This window comes from Hyperolius riggenbachi, chromosome 7, assembly GCF_040937935.1.
Source record: "Hyperolius riggenbachi isolate aHypRig1 chromosome 7, aHypRig1.pri, whole genome shotgun sequence".
Lineage (NCBI taxonomy): Eukaryota > Metazoa > Chordata > Amphibia > Anura > Hyperoliidae > Hyperolius > Hyperolius riggenbachi.
The window spans coordinates 186,917,340-186,931,519 of record NC_090652.1 but is presented as its reverse complement, the minus strand read 5'-3'; the positions used below and the strand labels follow the sequence as shown (position 1 = coordinate 186,931,519).

At 41.9% G+C, this 14,180-nt stretch overlaps 1 protein-coding gene across 3 annotated transcripts in view; it reads left to right on the top strand.

Moving 5' to 3' along the window:
• The window catches only part of IDH1 (isocitrate dehydrogenase (NADP(+)) 1), a 270,398-nt gene that overhangs the window by 199,824 nt on the left and 56,394 nt on the right, over nt 1-14,180 (top strand). The window lies entirely within an intron of this gene.

The window sequence follows — 14,180 nt, the reverse complement described above, 5'->3', positions numbered from 1 at the left end:
AATGCTGAACTGCAGTCTCATTTAAAATGAGTGGATTGGGTCTTCATTTTGGAAATTATTTGTATTCTTTTCTAGTATACCCAAATTTCACCATATAGAGTCTAGGTGTGGTGACCATCTCGGGTTCACCTTTTTTCCCCAATATTTTTAAAGCACTTTTGTTTTGTACAGATCTAAGGATAAAAAAGCTAATTGTCTAAGCTTTTGTATTGCCTGTGGATGTAGTCATACATGTTAATCAGCTCCAAGCTAAATAAACCCAGGGTCCAACCTTCCTTGGTAAGTGAGAACTTCCATCCCATGCACATGTAATGAAGGCGTCCGGTAAAATGGGCCTGTGCTAATACTGATAGTAGAATATCAACATTTCTACTGATATTCTGCTATTCCCAATAGTAATGAGGGTAGTTGTGTGGCACCCTCTTAAGCTGGTTCAAAAGATAGGATGTGCCCAAGCAGATCCGGAAGCACCACGGACCAACGTCAATAGAATCAGGAAGCCGGCACCATCCAGGTAAAGTATTAAGCTATTTTGTTAACTTTAGTACAGCGACGTTTCGGAGGACATATCCTCTCAGCTGCGATCTAAGGCAGCGCTGTACTGGGGACATCTGCAAACTTTAAGGGAACCTTAAAGTCTGTATCATCTGCAAACTTTAAGGGAACCTAAATTGAGAAGAACAGAAACAAAAATTTGCTTTCCTAAAACAGAAAGAATTTGCGATAATTCAGGTTGGAGTGAGCTCGAGATGTCTCCCAGGCACCACTGCTGAATATATGCAAATTAACCATTGTACCCTTAGAAGCTAAACACACCACCAGAACCGCTGGAATGCAATGATGTGTCAGCTTGTTAAATTGTACAGAGCCATAACAATCCAACATGCATACAGACTGTTTCGGATTGTTTGATCCTCATCAGTGCATGGCATGGATTAATTTGGCTCTATGGAGTAGGACATGGATTTTGCCTTTTGCAACAATACCAGTTTCCTGATTCTCCTGCTGATCCTGTGTCTCTAATACTTTTAGCCAAAGCCCCTGAACAAGCATGCAGATCAGGTGCTCTGACTGAAGTCAGACTGGATTAGCTGCATCCTTGTTTCAGGTGTGTGATTCAGCCACTATTACAGCCAAAGAGATCAGCAGGACGTCCAGGCAACTGGTATTGTTTAAAAGGAAACTTCCATATCCCTCTCAGTTGATGTTCCCTTAAACAGTTATGTTTGAGGTATGGATAGGCTAGTAGTCATGGGTGAAAAGTGCATAGAGGAGAGGGCTTAGTACACAGCCGTGTGGCATGCCAGTGCTCAAGGTAAGGGTGGAGGATGTCTGTTTTCCTAATCTGACAGCTTGTGGGCGATTAGTAAGGAAGTCCAATAACCAGGTACATATGAAGGCAGCAAGACCTAGTGCATGGAGTTTGTTGGTCAGCTGGCTAGGTAGGATGGTGTTAAATGCTGAGCTGTAGTGAACAAAGAGCATCCTAACATAGGAGTTGGGTTTTTATAGGTGTGAAAGGGCCGTATGGAAAGCTACACAGATGGCATCCTCAGTCGACCTATTTGTTCGGTAGGCAAACTGGTGTTGATCTAGATTTGCTAGATAGAATATTGGTAATTATACCAATATTCTACTATCCCCCACTGTAACCCTTTTATTACATTAACCCCTTTCCCTATCTATGCCTGATACTAACCCAATGCTCCACCAACAACTTGCTACATCTATGAACCCCTGGTGCTCAGCTATATTTTACCTAATCACCTATTTTCGATCCTACGAGACCATTAAGGCGTTAAGTCCCTTGGAATAGGTCTGAAAAATAGATTGATTCCATCTTGGATAGAAACTTTCCTTCTGTTATTGGGCACGAACAATCGTTTTTGATCAATATTAAGTTTAATTTGGATGACTTATCGACTGGAGAATTGTATCATTAATGGCCACCTTCACCTGGGCTTGCATATCAGTTGTCCTATCAGTTATAACTGACAGCAATTGATTCACTGCAAAAGACCCTGTGCGGTTTAATCACTTCCCTACCATAGATTATTTCCCCTTAAAAACTAGAGCAAATTTACGCTCCTCCTATTCATTTGCCAATAACTTTGCTACTTATTACACCTAAATGATCTTTATCTTGTTTTTCATGGGCAAACTAAGCTTTCTTTAGGTGGTACTTTTGCTAAGAATAATTTTATTTTGTTTGCATTTTAAATTGTATAAGAAAAAAAATGAGTCATTGTTTGTCAGTATTCAGTCATTATAGTTTGAAAATAAAAAGTGCTACTGTAGATACAACCCACACATTTTATTTGACCTGGTTATTATTTATTTATTTATTATTTATTTATTGTATTTATAAAGCGCCAACATATTACGCAGCGCTGAACATTAATTTAGGTTACAGACAATATTTAGGGGTGACATAAAGCAATATAACAATACAGGAATACAAGAAAACCAGATCACACAGCACAGTATGAGTACCAGGTAATGCTTAGTCAGTCACTGGATAGAGCATGGAGAATAGGCAAGTTAGGTTCACTCAGATGCATAGCATGGGTTCACAGTAATAGAGGTGCATGATCAGGTAGGACACAAAAGGAGGAGGACCCTGCCCAAAGGCTTACAATCTAGAGGGAGAGGTAAGGACACGAACGGTAGGGGAGATCAGCTGTAGGTTTTTTGGTTTTTTTTTAAAGAGAGTTTTTATTGAATTTTCAATAATAACAGAACTAATAATCAACATACATGTCAATTCAGCTTAATCATATTGTACATGTTATCACAGTGCCACAGTTCAGGACAGCAACCGGTCATCGTAGATACATCAGTTAAGAGAGGTACATTGCTTAAATTTTACACAAATCGAGGGTATATTTTCCTCGTATGTTGGTATTTGATATGTCTTAGTATATGTATTAGCGTGGTCATGCCTGCAGGAGATCTTGTATTGAAGCATTAATGTCCAGGTTAGGTATAGTAGTGCTTATCGTCTCTACCCATCTACCCCATATTTTGTCAAATTTGTTAAATTGGTTACGCGATTGGTAGGTCAGTTTATATAGGGGGAGGGCGTCGTTGATAAGCTTTTTCCAGTTAGATAGGGAGGGTATCGAGGTAAGTTTCCAGTTAAGAATTATTAGTTTTCTGGCGTAATATAGTAGAATGCGTATCCGGGTCAATTGGTATTTATTGCACGCGATATCTCCTGTTATACCCAGTAGACATAGTTTTAAATCAAGGGTAACTGGTAAATTTAAGGAGTCTCTAATGAAGTGCATTACTGATTTCCAATATTGATTAACCATTGGGCATGACCACGTACAGTGTATAAAGTCAGCATTGATAAATTTACATTTAAAACATCCACTATCTGCTATGGGGTTTATTTTTGACATTCTCAGTGGGGATAAATACGCCTGGTGGAACCATTTGATATTTATGATTTTGTCTTGTGAAGCGATGACTGTTTTAGGATAGGATTCCATATGCTCCTCCCAATGGGTTTGGGTTATAGTGGGGTCGATTGTCTGCCATTTCTCCCTAGTAGCATATGGTTTGTATGAAGCGCTGTGCGTCATTATAAACTTATAAAAAGTAGAAATCCGTTTGGATCTGTCTCTATTTAAAAGTAGTTTCTCCAATTCCGAGGGGGATAGTATTACGTTAACAAGCCCCAGTTGGGTTTTTAAAGTGTGTCTTAGTTGAAAGTAACGGAATAGTGTTCCGGAATAGTGTTTAGGTAAACCAAACTCAGATCTGAGTGTCACAAAGTCTTTAAAGACCCCTTCTGAGTACACTTGCAAGAGATATTTGATGTCATATTTGTAGCAAAAGGCTATATCTGGGATGGTAGATAATTCTGGTAGGTTGTTGTTTCCCCAGAGAGGAGAACTAAGGGATGTGTATTGAATAGGTTCAGCAAGCAGCTTTCTAGTTCTTTTATAAATTCTGATGGTGTTATATATTAGACTTGTACCCACATTCTTATTAGGGACTGTGTATCTATATATTGCGGCGCACAGCGCTTCATACAATCCTGCTATATCTGCCTCTGTTGTCATACTGGAGTCCGATCTGTCTTCATCCAACCAGCCCTGGATAGGGAGTAGCTGTGAGGCCAGGAAATATATGAAGAAGTTTGGCACTGCTAAACCCCCCAAATGTATAGGAAGCTGTAATTTGGATAGAGAAATTCGAGGTGAGGAACCTGTCCATATAAAGGTTGTCATGATAGAGTCGATGCGTTTGAATATGGATTGTGGGATCCAGACTGGGGACATTTGGAGGACGTAGAGGATTTTGGGCGTCATGACTGCTTTAATCACACAGATTCTTCCATAAACATTTAAAGGGAGTGAGGACCATTTTTTGAGTTGTGCCTCGATCTTAGTTAATAGTGGTAAGATATTGGATTCAACAAAGGACACTGCAGGGGGGTATATCCATATGCCTAGATACTTGAACTTTGTCACTATCTGGAGTTGTGAGGTATTGGTGATAAGTTGCGGATGAAAGTTATCTATGGGGAACAAGTATGATTTGGTCCAATTTATAGATAGCCCAGATATGTGGTGAAATGTATCAAATATTTCGAGAGTAGTTTCCAGAGATGGGCCCGGATCAGCGAGGTAAATTAGCATATCATCCGCATAGAGGGATATGCGTTCTTGAATCTGATTGATTTTTAGCCCTTGTATCTTTGGAGAGATACGAATGGCTTGAGCAAGAGGTTCTATTGCTAACGCAAAGGGAAGTGGATAGAGGGGACATCCCTGTCTCGTTCCTCTTGTAATATTGAGAGAATTTGATAAATTCGTATTAATTCTTATTTTAGCTGTAGGTTTATAGTATAGGATCCGGAACCATCTCTGAAATACCTCGCCAAACCCAAATTGTTTCAAAACTGCACCCACATATGGCCATTCTATCGAATCAAATGCCTTATTGGCATCTGATGACAGGATAATTCTTGAGTTGGCATTTTTATGGGGATAATAAAGATTTGAGAAGAGGCGTCTGATATTTAGTCTGGTCGAGCGGCCTTGTATAAAGCCTGTTTGATCTGGGTGTATTATAGAGGTTATACATTTATTAAGCCTGATGGCCATGATTTTCGTGAGAATTTTAATGTCAGTATTTATCAAAGAAATTGGGCGATATGAGTCACATTTGGAGGGGTCTTTGTTGGGTTTGAGGATAACTATGATTAGTGCCTCATACATGGATTCAGGTAGAGTTCCTGTATCATATATATGTTTAAATAGGGATGTTAAATGGGGAACCATGATCGATTTATTTTTGTCATACCATTCTATTGGGATCCCGTCCGAGCCTAGGGCTTTATTGTGTTTAAAGGATGTTATTGCTGCATTGGGGGAGAAGATGGCTAAACGGTTGGAGGAGATTTTAAACTAGCATCTGGGGGGAGGCGGGAGGATAAAGTCTCAATATGTAGACAAGATAAGGTAAAAAGACAGTGGGAGCCTAACATTATGGGGGGGGGGGGGGGGTGGAGAGGGGGGTGGGGACAGTGTAAAGATTAAGGAGGTTGGTAAAACTTCAAGTAGCCCATTTCGTGTAAAACAAAATTGGTAAATGTGTTGGTAAAAATATAAAGCGCATGGTAACAAATGCTCGGAGCCTTGCAAATAAAATAGACGAACTAGAGTTCATTCTGAATGACAAAGGCTATGACATTGTGGAATAACCGAGACATGGATGGATGAAAGCCATGACTGAATAGCTAATTTAAAAGGATACAATGTGTTTAGGAGGGATAGAACAGGGAAAAAAGGTGGAGGGGTTTGTCTTTTTGTTAAGAATTCTTTTACAGCTGTCCTCAATGATGAGATGGAGGGAAGATTGCGAAGATGTGGAGTCCGTTTGGGTAAATATTCATGGTGGAAATAAAAGTTGCCAATTGCTTATTGGGATATGCTACAGACCACCTCTTATTAATGAAGCTGCAGAACTGCGATTACTACAGCAGATTGAAAAAGCTGCAAGTAAAAATGAGGTCATAATTATGGGCGACTTCAACTTTCCAGACATTGACTGGAGTATTGAGGCTACCTATTCTGGTAAAAGCAGCAGATTTCTGGCAGCACTACAGGACAATTACTTGACTCAAATGGTAACGGAACCAACTAGGGGGAATGCGTTACTGGATCTGATCATTTCTACTAGACCAGATAATGTATCAAATGTGCAGGTTCAAGATCATTTGGGAAATAGTGATCACAACATGATAACGTTTGATCTGGTGACTGATAGGCCACGGGGGCAGCGGGACCACTAAAACTATGAATTTTAGAAAAGCAAAGTTCAATCAAATTAGGCAGGCACTAAGTTTGGTGAACTGGGATAATGTACTACAAGTGAAGGACACTGAAGGGAAATGGCAAGCTTTTAAATGTATTCTCAATCAATATTGTAGTATGTATATCCCATATGGAAACAAAATGTCTAGGAATAAAAAAAGGCCTCTATGGATGAATAGAAAGGTTAGGGATAAAATGAAGAGGAAAAAGAATGCCTATAAGGTCCTAAAACAGGAGGGGACTGAGGCTGCACTAAGCAATTATAAGGAGTGCAATAAAAATTGTAAAAAAGAAATTAGGCTGGCAAAGATCGAAGCTGAAAATCAAATCGCTAGGGATATCAAATCTAACCCAAAAAAGTTTTACAAGTACATCAACTCTAAAAAAAGAAAGGTTGACTGTATAGGAATCCTAAAGGATGAGGGTGGGAACTCAATGGTGGATGACCAAGGTAAGGCAGAGTTATTAAATGCTTTCTTTGCTTGTGTCTTCACAAAGGAAACAGCACTGTTGCAAATTACAGAGGCAGAAGAGTCTCAATCTTCTAACTGTAATATTAAATACTTAACGCAGGAAGAAGTAAAGGCAAGACTAAATAAATTAAAAATAGACTAGGCACCTGGCCCGGATGGCATGCATCCTCGGGTCCTAAGAGAATTAAGTTCAGTTATAGCTAAGCCCCTTTATCTTATCTTTTTGTGACTCTCTTGCAACTAGAAGAGTCCCAGTGGATTGGCGTACAGCCCACGTTTTCCCATTATTTAAGAAGGGCAAAAAATCTGATCCAGGAAATTATAGACCTGTAAGCTTAAAGGGACTCCGAGCTCACAATAAAAAAGAAAGTTGAACTCACCTGGGGCTTTCTCCAGCCCAGTGCTGGTCGGGAGGTCCCACGACGGCGTCCTGGCTCCTCTCCAACACCCCGATCCGGAATGGCTGACAGGCCGCAGCCCGGGCGACACTCTCCCGAGTGTCGGGCTGCTCCTTCCGCGTATGACGCGGATGACGTCACAACGCCGGCCGCCTCGCGTCATCACGGCGGCCGGCGTGAAAGTACTGCGCATGCGCGCTTTAATCGCGCATGCGCAGTACTTTCACGCCTTTAACAGGCGGCACCATTGTCTATTGATCTTCGATTGACCATTACATGCGCGCTAATCTTCTGGGGTTCCCTGTTTATGGGCCCCGTATGTGAGTTATCGTTTTTATGTCTACTGCCTTTTAAAGAAATTTTATCTAAATAAACGGGTTACGCTTAGATATTGCCGTTTTTGTTTTCCTAATATAAATTCCTGAAACTTTACCTCCATACGGATGTCCACTGGATCTTCACGACGTCTGATGTTCCCTGGACGTTATCTGTGACATGAGCCATTTCACAACCTTATAATGTGGGTTGTTGGGAGCTGGTAAGCCTTTTCTAGTTTTGATGTTTGGCGGATACCTACCTCTGAGCATTTGATATTTTGTGGTGAAGAATTTACATTCCCTACATACAATGACTTTCTAAACCTGCGCTGACCTTTGATGTATCAACATGGGTTTACTAAAGACAGGTCCTGTTTGACTAACATGCTCAGCTTTTATGAGGTAGTGAACGCTAATATGGATATTGGGAATGCTGTAGATGTTATATACTTGGACTTTGCAAAGGCCTTCGACACTGTTCCCCACAGAAGTCTGGTGCAAAAGTTGAGGATGCAAGGACTGGGGAAGAGTTTGTGTGCATGGATAGGGAACTGGCTAATGGACAGAAAACAAAGAGTTGTGGTCAATGGATCGTACTCAAAATGGGAGACTGTTAGCAGTGGGGTCCCACAGGGGTCTGTACTGGGTCCAGTGGTCTTCAATTTATTTATTAATGACCTAGTAGATGCAGTAGTGAGCAATGTTGCTATTTTTGCAGATGATACAAAATTGTGCAGAATCATCAACTCTCAGGAAGATAGTGTCATATTGCAACAGGATCTGGATAGGATGGCTATATAGGCACATACATGGCAGATGAAATTCAATGTTGACAAATGTAAAGTCATGCATTTTGGTCGTACCAATGGTCTAGCACCATATAAAATAAATGGGATACAGTTGGGAACATCAAACTTGGAGAAGGACTTAGGAGTACTCATCGACAACAAGTTAAATAATCATACTCAATGCCAAGCCGCTGCAGCTAAAGCGAACAAAATTTTGGGATGCATTAAAAGGGAAATAAAAACTCGAGATGCTAGCATAATATTGCCCCTGTTTAACTCTCTAGTAAGGCCACATCTGGAATATGGAATTCAGTTCTGGGCACCACATTACAAAAAAGATATTGCAGTTTTAGAGCAAGTGCAGAGACGAGCTACAAAATTGATACGTGGGATGGAAGGTCTCGCTTACCAAGAAAGGTTAGATAAACTGGGTTTATTTAGTCTAGAGAAAAGACGCCTTAGAGGAGATCTAATTAACATGTATAAATACATCAGAGGGCAATATAATAGCTTGGCGGATGAGCTTTTTGTCCCTAGGCCTTCTCAAAGGACTAGAGGACATGAGATGCGCATGGAGGAAAAACGTTTTAGCCATTTATTTAGGAAAGGGTTCTTTACAGTAAGAGTGATTAAGATGTGGAATGCATTGCCACAGGAAGTCGTTATGGCAAACTCTATACCTGCATTTAAAGGGGGCTTAGATGCTTTCCTTGCGTTGAAAGACATCCATGGCTACAATTACTAGGTTATGCCTAATGATGTTGATCCAGGGATTTTATCTGATTGCCATCTGGAGTCAGGAAGGAATTTTTCCCTTTTGGGGCTAATTGGACCATGCCTTGTGGGGTTTTTTTCGCCTTCCTCTGGATCAACAGGGATATGTGAGGGGGCAGGCTGGTGTTGTACTTTGTACTGGTTGAACTCGATGGACGTATGTCTTTTTTCAACCAAAATAACTATGTAACTATGTAACTATGAAATTTCTTGATCAGTTATAGGGGCGTCTAGTTCCTCAAGCATTTCGGGAGTTAAGCTTGGAAGATCAAGTTCTTTTAAGAATTCTTCAATTTCTACTTCTACTGGGCCTAATTTTGCAGAGTATAATTTTGTATAAAAGTCGGAAAATGCATGCAGTATTTCTTGCGATGTGTGGTATTCCAGGCCGGATGCTGTAATTATTTTAGGTATAGCTTTAGTTTCGGTTATGGAGGTGAGAAGATATGTCAACAATTTGCTGCATTTGTTGCCGAATTCGAATGTTTTTTGTGAGTGTATAAGATTTTTCCGCTTAGTAGAGTTCAGTAGTGTTAGTTCTAATTCTCGTCTAGCTACTTGCCAATTGGCATAATGTGTAGATGTGGGATCTGATATGAGAATCAGTTGAGCTGCCTGAATCTTTCTTTCATGATATTCTTGCGAGGCTTTTTCATTTTGTCTAATGTGGGATAGAGATGCACGGAAAGAGCCCCTCAACACGGCCTTCCCCGCATCCCAGCATATCTTGGCCCCTGCAGTGTCCTTATTAATCCTCCAATACTCATGTATGCTCTCTCTACATTCATACAGTACATTCTCGTCTTCCAGCCATGTTGGATTCATACGCCAGATAGCTGGTGTGGTACAGCCCGGGAGATGTAGCTTACAGAGCACTGGGCAATGATCTGATATACCGTGAGAAAGGTAGCTTATGGTCTCGATCGACTTGAGTATGTCTGGTGATCCTAAGCATAAATCAATTCTCGACATTGTCTTATATGAGTCAGAAAAGCAGGAAAAAACGCTTTCTCCCGGGTTCTTCCATCTCCAAACATCCTTCAGGCTATATGTATCCAACCAATTTAGGAAAGAGGGATATGTTCTGCCACTCTTACTAAGTCTATCCATTTCAGGTGTTATTACTGCATTAAAGTCTCCTACTATGAGTTGGGGACCGTCTAATATAGGGTGTATTTTACCCATAAGTTCCTTCAGGGGAGTTGGGTTAAAGGGGGGTGGGACATATATTGATGCTATTAGTAGTGATGTCCCGTCAATCTTGCAGTTAATGACTACAAAATTCCCTTTGGGGTCCACTCTGACCTCTGTAACATTCCCTTGAAAGGACTTAGCTACTAAAATGGCTGTGCCTCTAGAGAAGGAAGAATAATGAGAAAGGTAATATGAGGCAATCCAGGGCTTTTTTAGTAGAAAAGCTTTGGCCCCTACTAAGTGTGTCTCCTGCAGGCAGATGATCTGTGGAGATTGTTTACGGATATGGTCAAATACCAATTTCCTTTTAATAGAGCTATTCATTCCTCGCACATTCCATGAGATTATTAAGATTTTAGGCATGTTATTATAAATTTGTAGTTTTCGTTCAGAAAGGTTCTCATTATTATCCTGCTCTGCGGCACACCCTGTAGAAAAATTTCCATATAAAAGTTACTGAATTGAATCAAATAAATCTTATAAACTTTATAACCCACCTTCTAAATCTACCCCTATTCCCTTGCCCACCCTACCCCCTGTTTACAACTACAGAGAGTGTAGTACCCTAAACGTTTAAGATAAAGATAGGGGTATACAAGTGGTTGCTATGTCCATCCCCAATGATGAGGATAAGGTAACAGAAAAAAAGAAAAAGAAAGAATTGTTTCCGCAACTGTGATATCAGCCTATGTCAGTCTTATGGTGGGTTTGTCAATATATACAGTCATTACCATTTGAACTTATTGAGCGGAGTGCCTCATGTAATATAAGTATGAATGTATAGCAGAGGTTCATTTTATGGTTTTGCATAATCACACAATTTACTTTAAAACAGGGAATATAAACATAAGTTTAGTTCAGTTAAGCTTATAATCTGTGCTGCATACCTCACCTATTTATTAAGTTATGGAGGAAAGTGTGGTCTGATAAGGGCTGCAGAGCAGATCTGTCATTATATTAGATTATCTTAATATTAACATATTTACACCTTATTCAGCCTGAACTATAACAAACCAATTTAATGTCAAGGTAGCTTGTAGCTGTTGGTGAGGGTAAGTCCAACAGAAGAGATTTTACCCTTAAGGTTTTAATGCAGTGTGGATGGCCTTTCCGTTTGGACATAGTTTAAACAAGTTGCCACTAGATGTCAGCAAAGTATCACTTATTAACTGTTCCTCTGATAATAAGAGTTTTGTGCTTCCAGTTTTGTGTATTCCAGGGGAATATATGTGCAAATCAGAGTGTTCATCTTAGCTCTGTCTATATACTTCGGATATTAATAAAGGGAGAAGAGGGGGGATGCAAATAACATTCTGGAAAAAGGATATAGAATAAAAATCCTGGTATAGAGCCGGTGATATTGACATCAGTTTAGTTCAATTCAGTGTGCATGAGAGGGGGGAAAAACGATGCATAATGTATAGGTATAAGCTGTCGTGGAAAAAGAGGCCTTGATGGTTACCCTGGTATCAGGGTGCCTTTGTTTTGTATTGCTAAAGCGAAAGAATCTCAAGGTCCAGGATCGTGGGAAACATAGGTGATCTACTACATTGTATATTCAGCTGTATTTTTTAAAAGTTTCCTTGAGAATTGGGATCGGTATATCATGTGCTTCCATCCATGATACAGCTTCCGAGGGGGTCATAAAGAAATGTGTATTGCCCTTGAACTGTATACGCAGCTTTGCAGGGAATAGCATGCTGTAAGGTATTTGTTTGACTCTCAGGCCTGCTTTTACTGCGTTAAAGGAGCTGCGTGCATTTTGGATTTCAGATGAAAAGTCCTGAAATAAAGATATTTTGGAGCCGTTAAACTCTAGGTTAGTAACAGACCTTGCTTTCTGTAGAATTTTGACTTTGTCTCTGTAATTCAAAAGTTTTGCGATGATGGGTCTCGGTGTTCTGCCGGGTTTTAGGGGTCCTCCTGGGACTCTGAGCTCTTTCAATAGAGAATGTGTGTGATAGATTTAGATCTGGGATAGTTGATTGCAGCCACTTCTCAAGGAAAGATTCAGGAGCTTTCGCTTCTGATTTTTCTGGGAAGCCTATGAAGCGTATGTTAGATCGTCTGGATCTATTTTCTAGATCATCCAGCTTGAGGGTATGTGTAGTTGCTATCTTCGTGGTGGCTGCTTGTGATGTCTTAATAGGCCCAACAATGTCCTCTAGATCACTAATTCTTTGGTAAGATTCTATAGCCCGCTCCCTCATTTTTCTCATGTCATCTTTAACTAAGGACAGATCAGTTTGTAGGGAATCAAGCCTTGTCTTGAGGCTAAGGTGTAAAGTTTTAATGGCCTCAAGGATCTCTGTACGTGTGGGCTCACCTTCCTCATTGTCGTCATCATCCTCACTAGACGACTGCATTCGTCTTCCCCTCCTGCGCTTGGGTGTTGGCTGTTTAGTGGAGGATGTATCTGCCGTGCTGCCAGTAGACGGATATGTGGAGGCCACCTCTTCCTCCATATTGTCGGCCTCTTGTGTAGGCTGGCAGCGGGTGCCCTTCGGTGCTGCGTGTGCGTCTGGGCCTAACGCGGCGCCATATTTGCTCTCCTCGCGTGCGAACCTTGCGAGTTTGCTGGCCACCTCTTCTGCCTTCTCTGCGCCGTACTTGGCCATGGCGGGTATCGGTAGAGTGCTGGTGGTCTCAGGGAGTGAACGGAGTCCGTTAGGCTTTGGCTGGGTCACGTTGCGGAGCAGGATTCCACAGGATTCTAGCGGGGATGGAGGAGCCACTGCAAAGTGCGTCCTCACTCACTCATAGCCGGCCACGCCCCCAGCTGTAGGTTTAGAGCACTTGTGAGGGGTAGTAGGCCAGAGTGAAAAGGTGAGTTTTGAGGGCTTTCTTGAAGATGTTGAAGGAGGGGGCTGCCCTAATGGGTGGAGGTAGGGAGTTCCATAGTGTTGGAGCAGCTCTTGAGAAGTCCTGGAGGCGTGCATGGGACTGGGTGATGCGGGGGGCATTTAGGCGAAGTTCATTGGAAGAGCGGAGTGAGCGGCTAGGTGTGTACCTCTGAGTAAGATCGGAAATGTAGGTTGGACAGGTTTTGTGGACAGATTTGTAGGTCAGACACAGTATCTTGAATCTGATTCTGGACTGGATAGGAAGCCAGTGGAGGATTCTAGGAGGGGATCTGCCATGGTGGAGCGATGGAAACAGTGGATAATTCTGGCTGCCGCATTCATGATGGGCTGCAGTGGGGCTGTTCGGGTCATAGGGAGACCAGACAGCAGGGCATTGCAGTAGTCAAGGCGGGAAATTATGAGGGCATGGATGAGGAGTTTGGTGGTGGCAGAGGTCAGGAAAGGGCGAATCTTACAGATGTTACGAAGGTGGAAGTTGCAGGACTTTGTGAGGTTTTGGATGTGGGAAGTGAAGGAGTGCGGAGTCCAGGGTGAGTATTTATCTTCAGCTTTAGCTAAGGCAAGGTCGTTGACCACTTTGGTGAGAGCAGTTTCGGTTGAGTGGGCGGGCCGAAATCCAGATTGCAGTGGGTCTAGCAGTGAGTTGGCATTGGGGTACTGGGTCAGGCGTTTGTGAACCAGACGCTCAAGGAGTTTTGAGGCAAAGGGGAGGAGGGAGATAGGACGGTAGTTGGAGGGTAGCGAGGGGTCGAGGGAGGGTTTCAGGGAAGTGGGTGGCTAAATCTGTGGTAGAGAGGGAGGAAACGGAGGGTGGGGGGTGGGTTTAAGCAGGGAGTTGAAAGTGGCAAAAAGACGCCGGGGGTTGGAAGCTTGTGCTCCGATGAGCTTGGTAAAGTATTCCTGCTTCGCATGAGCAAGGGCAGTGTGGAACTGCAGCAGGTTGGTCTTGTACTGTAGGAAATCCTGGTTAAGTCTAGTTTTTCTCCATTTCCGTTCAGTGGCACGTGTTTTCCTCTGGAGGTTGCGAGTATGGGTAGTGC